Below are 11,498 nucleotides of genomic sequence, written 5' to 3'. Positions count from 1 at the left end.
CAGTCCCTGGAGCCCCCTGTGCCTGGTAGAGTGGGGGTGACAGCGGGACACAAGCGAGCCCGCCCCACAGGAAGAGCTGATGTCAGAAAGCTGGGCGAGTCTGGGCCTCTGGAAGGGTGATGAGGGTCTACCATGCAGAAGGAGGGACCCTGGCCCTCCAGGCAGCCACCCCTGGGATCACAAAAGCTGACTTTTCTGCGTCCTCAGACTCTCTGGGTTTGATCTGGGCTCCAGAGCCTCCAGCAGCATCAAGAGCATCAACTGGGGGAGAAACCGGACCTTGTTTTAGCCAAGATACATTTCAGGAGGAATTTCAAGTGACTGGGGGGGGCGGGGGGGTGCATGTGTGTGGCGTGTGCCTGTGTGTGTGAGAGTTCCTGCTCCGGCTGATTTGCAAAGCGCACCGTTGTCCTGAGGTTAGAGCTTGGAGCCTGATTGGGTTGCAGTGATCACACCTTGGGGGGTCTGCAGGGCCCAAATCAGCTGGGACAGAGGGACAGCGCCCTCAGGAGTGCTGTGGCAAGGGGAGGGGCTGCCCTTGAAGGTGGTTGCAGGCAAAGGATTTGTTTGCATCAGCCTTGGAGCTGAGCAGGTCAACCCACCCAGCCAAAGCTCTGGTTGACATTGCCTGGTAACCAACAGTAATGTCACCCTGAGACTCAAGGTCAGCTTTGAAGCTGGGCTCAGGAGCCTGCTGCATCCTTCCCCAAACCCAATTTGGGATGCGTGTCCCCTGCCCCCATTGCTGCAGGTGCCAGGGTGCAGAAGTGCTTAGAGGAATGAACAAAGGGAGCCCACCGCCGGGGCTGCTAGCTGAAACCCTGGAACCTGTGTACCCAGTAAGGGTGTCAGTTCAGCACAGCAGCGCCTCTGACCCTGCACACCGTCTCCCTTACAAGTGGCCCCAGGCCCGGCTCTCCCTGAGGGCTTGTGGCTTCACACTGAGTAGGGGGGCAGCTTTAGGACAACCCCCCCCCCCATGTTACACATGCAGAGATTGACCTGGCCAGAGTGACCTGCTCAGGGTTCCAGGAACCCAGATGGCTCTTGAAGGTGTTATGCTAAGTAAAATAAGTATAAAAACCATATGATTTCACTCATATGTGGGATATAAAACAAGAAAGTAACAAATGAACTAACAGAACACACTCAGACACAGACGACAGAATGGGGGGGTGAGTTGGGTGAAGGGTTAAATACATGGTGACAGAAGGAAATTAGACTGTGGGGTGGTGAGCACACAATAGATTCACAGATAGCAAATTATAATACTGTGCACCTGAAACGTATACAACGGGTGTTATTAACCAAAATTACCTCAATAAATTTAATTTTAAAAAGCACCCAGAGACCACCGGACTCAAGGGGAGAGACTGTCTCTGGGGCAAACGAAATTGGTTCCCATCCCAGGCTCAGGGCTGTGTGGCCAGACCACCTGTGCCCAGGTCCCTAAAGCTAGGACAGGAAGTGCATTTGTCACAGCCCACGGGACACAGCACACCAGAGTGAGCCTACAGCCTTTGGTTAATCATATATCAATATTGGCTCATTGACTGTAACACAGATCTTAATCACGGGGACTCTGGGCGGGGGGAAGAGGGAGAACACATGGGAACTCTTGTATGCTGCCTGGTGTTTCTATAAACCCCAAAATTAAGTCTCTAAATTAGAAAATAAAACCTAAGGTAACCTGCTTGCCTGGCAGTGTTCTTGGCAGAACCGATAGGTTCTTGGAAAAGGGCCTGGCCTTGCTCCTATCAGGCCTAAGTCTGCCATGGACCCCCCACCTGGGGACACAGCTACTCTAGACTCCAGGAGGGTCCCTGAAGCAGGAATTTCCAGATTTCCCTCCTCCTGACAAGCTGCCAGCCAGCTGCAGGGTGTGGCCACAGCAGCAGAACTGGTTCCCCGGCATCACTCAGCTCCTGGGGAGGCACTTGCAAGGTGGGGAGCTGCCCACCCCCCTCCTAGCCCTGCAAAGCCACCTGCAGGATGAGGTGGGTCATGGCTCTCTGAGGCTGCTGCATAACCACCTGCCCCATCTCACCCCCTAGGGTCTGGCCAGGAACAAAGAGACCCCTGCGGGACCAATGATAAGCCCAAAGGTTTATAATTTGTCAGTTAGAGCTGGGGGTCCTCCTAGGCAGTGTGAAAAGTTTGGGAGTGCTCGTCCATGGACAGCTGGGGGCACTTGGCAGTGAGACTTTCTCCTGGTCAAACCAGGAAGGGGCCAGCAGGCCACCCTCACCCCCTCCTGCAGGGGGAAAGGAGCTGGACATCTGAGCAAAATGTGAGTGCCTCCCAGCGCTCACTGTCTCCCAAACGCCAGGGAGACTGTTGGGAGGTGAAGTACAAGACCTGAATCCACTAGAGTCACAAATACAAGGCTACCCCTCCATGCCTGCTCGTGCAGCGGGACAACAGCTGAGGGTGCTGGGGCCTGCCATCCCACCTGAAGACTTTCAATGGCCTTACCAGCCTGAGTGACAGGACTCGGGGATGACAGCAGGCCCCACAGCACAGCTCAGCATGCCCTGCCGGGTGAGCGGCACAGAGGAGACGGCGATCGCCTTCCCTGTAGGTCCACACCAAAATGGCCCAAATTCGGGTCACCATCAACCTTCGCTCGTCTGCCTTTCACTCAAGAAATGTTTACCAGACACCTCTTTAACAGGGCTGCGGCCCCTGACCTGGCCAGCCTGAGAAGGCAGAACATGGCCAGGCGGGGAGAGCCCCCACCCCAGCCAGTCCAGGAGCAGCAGTGGCAGCCTCTGGTGTGACCACAACCGTGATTAACCCCAACAGCACCTGCGGGCTCCCAAGTGTGCACCTGCCCTGTGAGTTTTTACAACTTATTGCAGGCACCAGTGTTCCATCTTCTCTAGTCATTTCTTTGTAAGTGCAGCAGTGACCCCATCACCTGAGGAAGGAGGCTCACGGGAAGCGGGGTCTGTGGGGCTGGATGCCCTTTCCCAGCCTCTGGGTGTCAGGGTGCATGCAGGCCCCGTGGGTGATGGATGGGCCAGGACTCCAGCCTGCCCCTCCCCGGCCTGGTTCACACAGTCTGGGGGTTGGGGTCTGATTCTGAGTCTGTTTCCTGCAAAGTGGGTGTGGTCCTGCTTATCACAGCAGGTAGGCCTTGGATTTGCACAGGTGCTGATTCGGGCATCCAGGTGCCACCCTAGCTAGCCCTTGGCATGCTCCCCACAGCCATTAACATGCCCAACCACTGTAAACACTGGTATTTTCTGCCCAGTCTTGAGGTTTTCAAATGTATATTGATGGTCATTCAGTTGTTCAAATGGCCAGTCACCTGAACCTGCTGGTTGAAGAATCAGTTTCCTCCCCTAGAACCTGGACACTTCCAGAAAAGCATCCAACGTTTTTCCTAAATATGTCCAGGAAATTTTTCCTTGGGCATTTGTAAAACACTTTGGGACGTTTGCCAATCATTTCTGCTTTGCCCTTCTGTCACTGATGGGGAAACACGCCCACAGCCCAGGGAGGTTTCCCCCAACCCTCCACCTGCCGGGTCATTTCTGCCTCACACATCCCCTCTGAGGTCATTTTCACCGACCTTCTCTTAGGGACGTAATTATTGTAATTGTGGTCCGATGATGTATCACAAGCAAACGCTTGTAATTGAACATTTAACAACTGCAGGGAATAGCATGTAATTACATCATGAAACAGCCCAGAGAGTGCTGGCAGCCTCAGCCCAACACCCTCCACCTAAATACCTCCTGACCCTAAACTGCTGGTGAGTTTGGCTGGCTGTGCATCAGAGAAAAATGGGCAGCCAGCTGGGCTGGGAGCCACCTTGGTCTCAGTAGCATCTCACTCTGAACAGGCCATGGCCCCCAAGGAGGTGAGCTGTAATGTCTGTGCACTCGGTTCCCTGGAAGCAGCAGCCCATAGGGAAGCAGCACCCCCACCTTGAGGGAGCACCTGGCTGGGGAACAGAGTCTGGCCCAGTCAGGTCTGGGTGTTCCTGCCACTGTCCTCCAGGGGCTGACAGACCCAGGGAGCTGGGCCAGAAGAAGGTACGGAGAGGGAGCAGCCAAGCACAGGCTGGGACTGAGGAGGCAGGATGTACCCCAACCCTCCCACCAACCCTCCGAGGAGAAGCAGGGTCACCCCAGGGAGAGCTGCACAGGCCAGGACGGAGGTGGGGATGGAGTGGATAGTTGGGTCACTGCCTGGGAACCACCCAGATGGCAAGCTTGTCCCTCCATGGCCCCAGCTGGGAGCCCCAGGGACAGGCCCTCCTTGGGTCAGTTGTGGCCACACCTCAGTGACTCAGCCCAGGTGAGCAGGCAGGGGCGGCTGTAAAACACCCTGGTCCAGAGCCTGCCAGTGGGCCTCAGCCCCTCCCATGCAATTAACCTCCAGTCCCACTGGCCCAGCCCTAGGGAGAGGCCACATCAGGATGGGGGTAGGGCTGCCCCCTGCTGGACAGGCTGAGAACAGGCCTGGGGGCCCTGGAGTGTGGGGAGGGGAGACACCGGGAAACCTCGGAGAAGGCCAGAGTCGTGGTCCACTCGCCCTGAAGGTTCCACTTGCATGAAGAAGCCCTTTCACTCAGTAACCTGAAGAGCTGCTGGTGTGGAGTGGAGCCCTGCACAGGGGAGGCTGGGCGGCAGGTCGGGCTGCACGCAGGCTGCTCTGTCTGGTGGAGGTAGGACCCTCAGATTCAGTGCTGCTCGAAGGGTCGTGGCAGAGAAGACACTGCGTCCACCAGACCCGCTGGCACATCCGGTGTGTTATCCGGGGAAGCCCAGCTTTGCTTCGCCTCGCCCATTCCCCATCTGTAAATGGACTTGATGAACTCCTGATGTGGACCCCCAGGGGCCGTGGGGTAGCCCAGGCGGCTCACACACAGGCGCAGGGGTGGGCCAGGTGCCCATTCTCCTTCCCTCACTCTGTCGTCTCCCCTGTCTATTCCTGATGCTGTTGCTGGAGCAGCGGTGGCAGCCGCTAGAAACTGCTGGCCTCTGCTTTACCCTCGAGTGCGGAGGGGCCATATCCCACCAAAGACAAGTCAGTGGTTCCTGATGTACTGAGAGAAAGGAGGGATTTCCGCGTGGTTCCCCTTGCCTGTTCCACAGCAGGTGCATTTGTGTGAACGAGTGTGCACAGGCTTGTGTGCACGTGGGCATGTGTGGGCATGTGAAGAGTCTGCCTGGGGTTTAGTAAACTGAGTCAGGAGCATCCACAGCAGCTGTTTCACCTTTAATCCCAGAAGATCTCAGGGTGACTGCAGGGACCACGAGGCTGGCGTGGGTGCCTGAGGCAGGATCTGCATTTTGAGCCTGATTTTTAAAAAGCAGATCGTAGAGTCGGGAGCCAGCATCATCACTTTCCTTTCCGTGCTTGGCTTGTCACCCTGGGGGACACAGCGCCCACTGAGGCGCCAGCACGGGTGCAGAGGAGAAAGGAGTTAAAGTCTGGTGGTGTCAACAGGAAGCCCTTTTGTTGGTGTCTTTGAATTCTGTCTGTTCTCACTTCTTTCAAGTCCAGCCGAGGGCAGGCGGAGCGGCTGCCATCTCCCTGGGTGACCAGCCTCTGAATGTCCAGTCTCCTTTCCTGGCGACCGCCCAGCCTGCCCACCCCACGGTCCCTCCTGACCCTTTATAAGGTGTCAGAGACCCTGAACCCTGAAGCCACAAGCAGGGTGCAGGCGGGGACCCGAGGCAGGGATGCAAGGTGGCCCTGGGGTACGGGACCCATGGAGCCTGTGCCCAGTCCCTGCTGTACCCTCCTGGCCCGCACCACCATCTCCACTCTCCCTAAGAGGGAATCAAGCTGCCATCCTCAGGGTGGTGCTCAGGGCAGTGCTGACAGCTGGGCTGGTTGGCAGTGCCCAGCTGCAGCTCCCAAGGCAGATACGTCTCACCGCCCCTCCTCCCACAACTGCACACAGTAGGTGCTCAACAGGACTTTGAATCCTCAAAGGGTTTCAGCTCCAGTAGCTGTTTACCTGACGGCCCCCAGGTGATCACAGATGTTTTTAGGGAGGCCATGTGCATAGCGTCCCCTTGGCCGTGGGTGTCTGCTCCTCACGGCCACACTCGGGCCATGTGGGCCACGTTCTGCAGACCATCCATCCCCCTCATTCTGTGCAGTCTCTCTGGACCCTGAACCCAGCCACCAGACCCACCATGTGGCCTGACACCCTGACTTGGAGCAAAGGTGAAAAGTGTGGCCTGTGAGCAAGGGCCAGGTGGTGGGAGGAGGACCGGCCTCGTCCCAGGCCCACCAGCATTTCGGGAGGAAAGGCACCACAGGCCACACCGTGTCCAGCACCTTCTGGGGAAGGGCCTGCTCCCTCCGGCTCTCTAAGCTGCAGCCGAGGATGGGCAGGGCCACTCCCGTCCAGGTTCCCAGCCCCGCCCTTGTCACAGGGCTGAGAATGGAGGTCCCTCAGGGCAACCCAAGGGCGACCTCAGGAGCCCCCAGGATTGGAGATCTCTTACGCTGTTTTGTCTCAACTTTCCATGAATCTTAAGCACCTTAGACCATTTCCTGAAAAACCTGCACATTTGGGAACTGTGGGCACCTCTTCCTTCTGAGAGAAGTGGCCTCGGGGAGAGCCGCCAGCTCTCCGCAGAGCAGCCAGGCCCAGGTCCGGGCCTCAGCTCCATCACCCACGTGGAAAGTGCCCTCATCCCGGGCGAAGGGGAGCTTTCAGAGGCACTTTCCCTCAGCTAAACCCACGCATTTCCTGTGCTTCCAAAAGCGTCTGATCAGGAAGTACTAAACCTCAAAGAGCAAAAATAATAAGTCTCTCCCCAGACGGCCGTCTCCCCCAGCCAGAGCGGGTCTGTGACACCCACACCCTGGGCCCTGGGTTACCGCTGAGCTGCCCTAACCAACCCCACCTCGTTCCCAGAATGACTAAAGTGATGCTTTTCTTGGCTAAGAGGCCTTCACCCGTGACCTGTCTCACAGAGAAGGGGTTGGAATGGTCGACCTGAAGACCTTCTGGGAAACAAGACCAAACGCAGCTTGAAACAAGTGGAGCCCTGGTCAGTGTGCAGTGAGGTGGGGGCTGGGAGCAGGGCCCCTCGCTCCCCACAAACCTGGAATCGGGAGCCACCGATAGGATACTCAGCGCCCCGGGACCCGCAGGGTCCACGGGGTGGGAAGGGACAGCAGGCAGATGCTGAGAGAGCCCTGGCCTGGGTCCTCCCGGCTAGGCCCTGGGTGGGGGGTAATGGGCACCACGTGCCAACCCTTACTCTGACCTTTTTTGCTGAGTTTCTTCATTTTAGTGGCTGACAAGAAGCCAAGGCATCTTCCCGAGAGGGGCAACAGGTGATCCTGCGGGAACTCGGTGGCCCCTTCCTGGCATCTCACGGGTTTGTGTCCCCGCTGTCACCTCCCTCCACAGTCAGGAAGCAGGCTCTGCGAGTTTCCGTCACTCTGGGCAGGCGAACAGAGTGCCCACCGGCCAGGGGCCACACGTGCAAACTCTTCACCTGCTCGTGGCTCCAGGGCTCGGGCCCCGCCCAGCTGCTTCCTCTATCCTGCTAATCAGGAGACTCAGCAGCCAGGCGCAGACCCGAGGCAGGAGCCTGGAGCTCCCGGAGCACTGCCTGAGGCTCATCACCAGTGCCTCCAACAAACAGACCCATGATTTACAGATCTCTGCAAAATGGTCCATCTCCTCAGCCAACCTGCTGTGGGCAGGCGTGGGGCAGGCGTGGGGCAGACGAGATCTCTGGGCAGCTGCTTCGACCCTGTGCCTTGTGGAATGGCTGCTTGGAGCACAAATCCAGAAGGCACTGGGCCTGCCAGAGCCGTGGTTTAGGGGCACACCCCCCCCCCACCGTTCTTCCAAAGTCTGGTAACGCCCAGTGTTGTGGGTTATTGGCTTCTACTCTTCTGTGCCCTTCACTCATGAAGCTCAGCAGCCATTCGACAGGCATGCTGGGCGGTGGTGAAAAGGCCAGGCTTGTCCTCAGAAGACAGGTTCCAAAATACTCTTGCCTTTGTTTGTTTTTTAAAAATTAAACATGTTCCTATTTGCTTAGGGTCCCGTCCATTTTAATAGAATATTAAAACTTTGAAACAAGCGCAGAAGTGATGCCAACCTCTGACAGAGAGAGCCAAAGGGCCATAGAGCCAGGCGACGTAAATTCTGGGAGAGCCTAACTTTACTGTCCAAACTGATGAAAATAACCAGATAATCCAAACCAGCAGTTTATTTCAGAAAGTCTACACCGGGTATATGTCAGTTTCCACACTTACCATGTGAAACTGAGTTAGGAGACACTTTGAACATTTTGAGATAGTTCGATATTATTACGTCTCCAACAAGATCTATGTGTAGACTCTTATTTTCTAGATTTGGTTACAGGGCAAATCATCCCAGTTCTCTTCTTTCTTTCCCTCCTTCATTCCTTGCTCTCTTTCATTTGTCCCCAAGCACCTACCCAGTGCTGCCACAGCTCAGGGTGAGCAAGGCAACGGTGCCTTCAAGGAGCTACCTTCCCCAGTTGAGCAAATAGACACTGGAGATTCGAGGTGCCAGGGTGAGGGGAACAGGGCCCACGAGCTGGCCGAGAGTGGAAACTCTGCTTCCTGACTGTGGATGTGCTAACAGCCAGACCTGCCCTGGTTGACGTCTGTGTCCACCTGGCAGGTGGGCAGGGCCATCCCTGGCCATCCAATGGCCCTGTCTAAGGAGCTGTCGCCCTCTTTTCCCAGCCACTGTGTCCTGGCCCCGCATCAGCAGCCAGCTCACGTGGTAGCTGGACTCTGCCAGCAGCAGGGAGTTGGCAGCGGACAAAAAACCCGTCCCTGCCCCCACGTCGGGAGACATAGTGCTGAGAGCACTTCACTGGGGGACAGTGAGCACATGGGCCGCCAGGGTGTGGGGGACGTGAAGTGGGGAGGCCCTAAAATGTGAGAAGATAAAGGTGCATCTGTGTTTGTCCACACGCTGCGGTTTTATACACTGATCTTCCCCACTGCTTTTCATAGCTAGATGGGTCCAAGAGCCAAGACCCTGAACAAACGGTGGCAGGGGGCCGGCAGGTGTGATGGGGTCCCAGGATGCCTTCCAGAACCGCGCAGAGTGAAGGTTTCACTCTACTTCAAGCTGACAAGGTGCCAGGCACATTCTCACTGTGCTGACAGAAGACACAAGGCCCCTGGGTCGGAGATAGAGGAGTTTACTCCTCACAGCAACCGACTCGAGGGTCAGTGCACATGTGTGTATGGGGGGGGGCAGTTCCCCGGGCCCCCATTCCAGAAGGACGCTGCACCTGCGGGGCTGCGTAGCAGGAGAGGACCCGAGTATCACAGCAGCCAAAAAGCAAAGCAGCAACTTCTGAGGGCAACATCACCTCCTCAATGCTGCTCACCTCACCACCCAGGTAACCAGAGGCAGGCCTTTGCATTCTTGGTTGCTGGGGAGAGGGGTGAGAGATTCATGTAGGGCTGTCTCCCAACAAAAGCCAGTTAAGAAAGCTTTGAGATCCAGCCTCAGCTGGATCAGGAGGCAGCAGGAAGCCATTCCCTTGTCAGCAGGCCGGGGCCCTGCTTGCCTTCTGGGCCCTGGTGCCCTGTGAGTAACATCACTGAGTGGGGCTGGCCCCGGAGGAGGGAGGCCTGGCATGGAGGGACAGCTGGCATTTCCCTTCCTGTGTCCCCCAAATGCTTACTCTGCCCCATAAGAAGGGGACCATGGGGCAAGGCCCCTCTGCTTGCCCCAGCCCCACAGTGCACCCTGCTTCATGGCAGCCTAAGATGGGTGCCTCACTGACACCTGGCTAAGCCCTGGGCAGGCCTCCGGTTTTGACTGACAACAGCAGCATTGAGGGCCTCCGTGAGGCCTCACACAAAGTACTGAGGTCACCCCTAAAACTGCTGGCTCCCCCACTGCTCCAAGTTCTATCAGGCATGGACTCACCGAGCCCCTTCTCCCACGATGACAATTCCTATTAAATTTGGGAGGAAGGTGTCTAGCTGGCCTATGCACGCAGCTCCTGCAGGCACCTGTCACCTACCTGTAAGTCATCCAGAATTTGAAGAGCAGTTGGCTTACCTAACTTCATCCCCACAAGCTAATTGTGCAATGTGGCCATCGGAGGGGACGCTTCAACTCTATTCTGTCTCCTGCCTTTCTGATCTTACGCTCAGCCCTCCCCATCCTCTGGGACCTGACCCTGAGGCCAGCGGGGCGACTGAACACAGTTCTGGGCAGGCCTTACCTGGCCTACAGTTGGCTGCACATACAGGGGTTAGGGACACCTGTGGGATCCTGCAGTTGCCATCCAGAAGTGCAGGGAAGAAAGTACGCCGAGGTGCCACCCCAAAAGATGGGCCCAAGGGGTGAAGTCTTCTCTTGGAGCAAAGACACAATTCTCCAGGGCTCTGGGAAGGTCAGGGCCCCAGCTCCAGTTGACCACGATGAGGACCCCCCTCAACAGAGCACCCTGGCCCAGGTCTTCTCTCCTTCCCTCCCTCACTCTCCTGCCACAAGCTTCCAGGGAACAAAAATCCTCACTGCACAAGCCCAGACTCGGGCTCTGTTTTCTGGGCTAAGGGAGTGGCGCCCAGGCCAAGAGAAACATCCTATGTGATACTCAAATGAACCCACCTATACAGACCAAAAGTTTTCTCAGCTGTTAAATGCTTCCTGTGATGGGAACCCCATTACTTCATTCACCTGGTAAGAAGTCCAACTCTGGCTTCTTAAATCAACCTCATGACTCTCTACTAGCCTTTAAAAAAAACAAGAGGAAAACACACACACACAAAACCCTGAGTGAGACGTCCATGCAAGCAGACATCTGGCTGCTCCCCCGTGAACAGATCTATTATCAGGGTGCTCTGGCAGCCAGTCTCCTACTGTCCGAGGGTGCTGTCCTCCACCACAATGGGTAGCTCTGGACCTCCCAGCAGTATCCACTGCCCAGGAAGGTCCCACCAGAACTCTGATGGGGTTCATCCCATCAGGAAACTTGGAAAGGATGCTTGCTTAGAGGTCTGGGCAGACCCACTCAGGGCAGACCCATTCTGACTCCGGGACCAGTGTCCCCAGCCACATCTTGGCCTCCTACACCAGCATCCTAAGAGAGCTGTTGAGCAGTTTTAAAATTCAGAGGCCCTGGCTGGTGGTACCAAGTCTTCTGAATACAGCCAGTATTCACTAAATGTCCTGCATTAAAAATAATAACTTTAAAAAATAAAGAAAAAAGGTTATTATGTGAACCAGAAGTGAGCGGTGGGAGCTTTGCATGGCTTTCCCTTCAGGTGTCCTAGACTTTGTTCACCTTTCCATCCAACCACGTCCTCCCAGTGCCCCTCTCCAGGGAGTGTCAGTCCCTGTGGCCTCTCCCTTGAGAATCTTCCTCCCCTGAAGGGAATAACCTCAGGCCCCCGCCCAGCCACAACACTGCATTTCTGAAGTGCCTCTTGGCAGGCTGAATGTTTGCAAAAAGCAGACTCTAACCAAATTTTTATTAAGGAGACACAGTGAAAAGGGA

This window comes from Miniopterus natalensis, chromosome 17, assembly GCF_054644295.1.
Source record: "Miniopterus natalensis isolate mMinNat1 chromosome 17, mMinNat1.hap1, whole genome shotgun sequence".
In the NCBI taxonomy this organism is placed as follows: Eukaryota; Metazoa; Chordata; class Mammalia; order Chiroptera; family Miniopteridae; genus Miniopterus; species Miniopterus natalensis.
The sequence above is the reverse complement of the archived record's forward strand: the minus strand, read 5'-3'. Positions refer to the sequence as shown.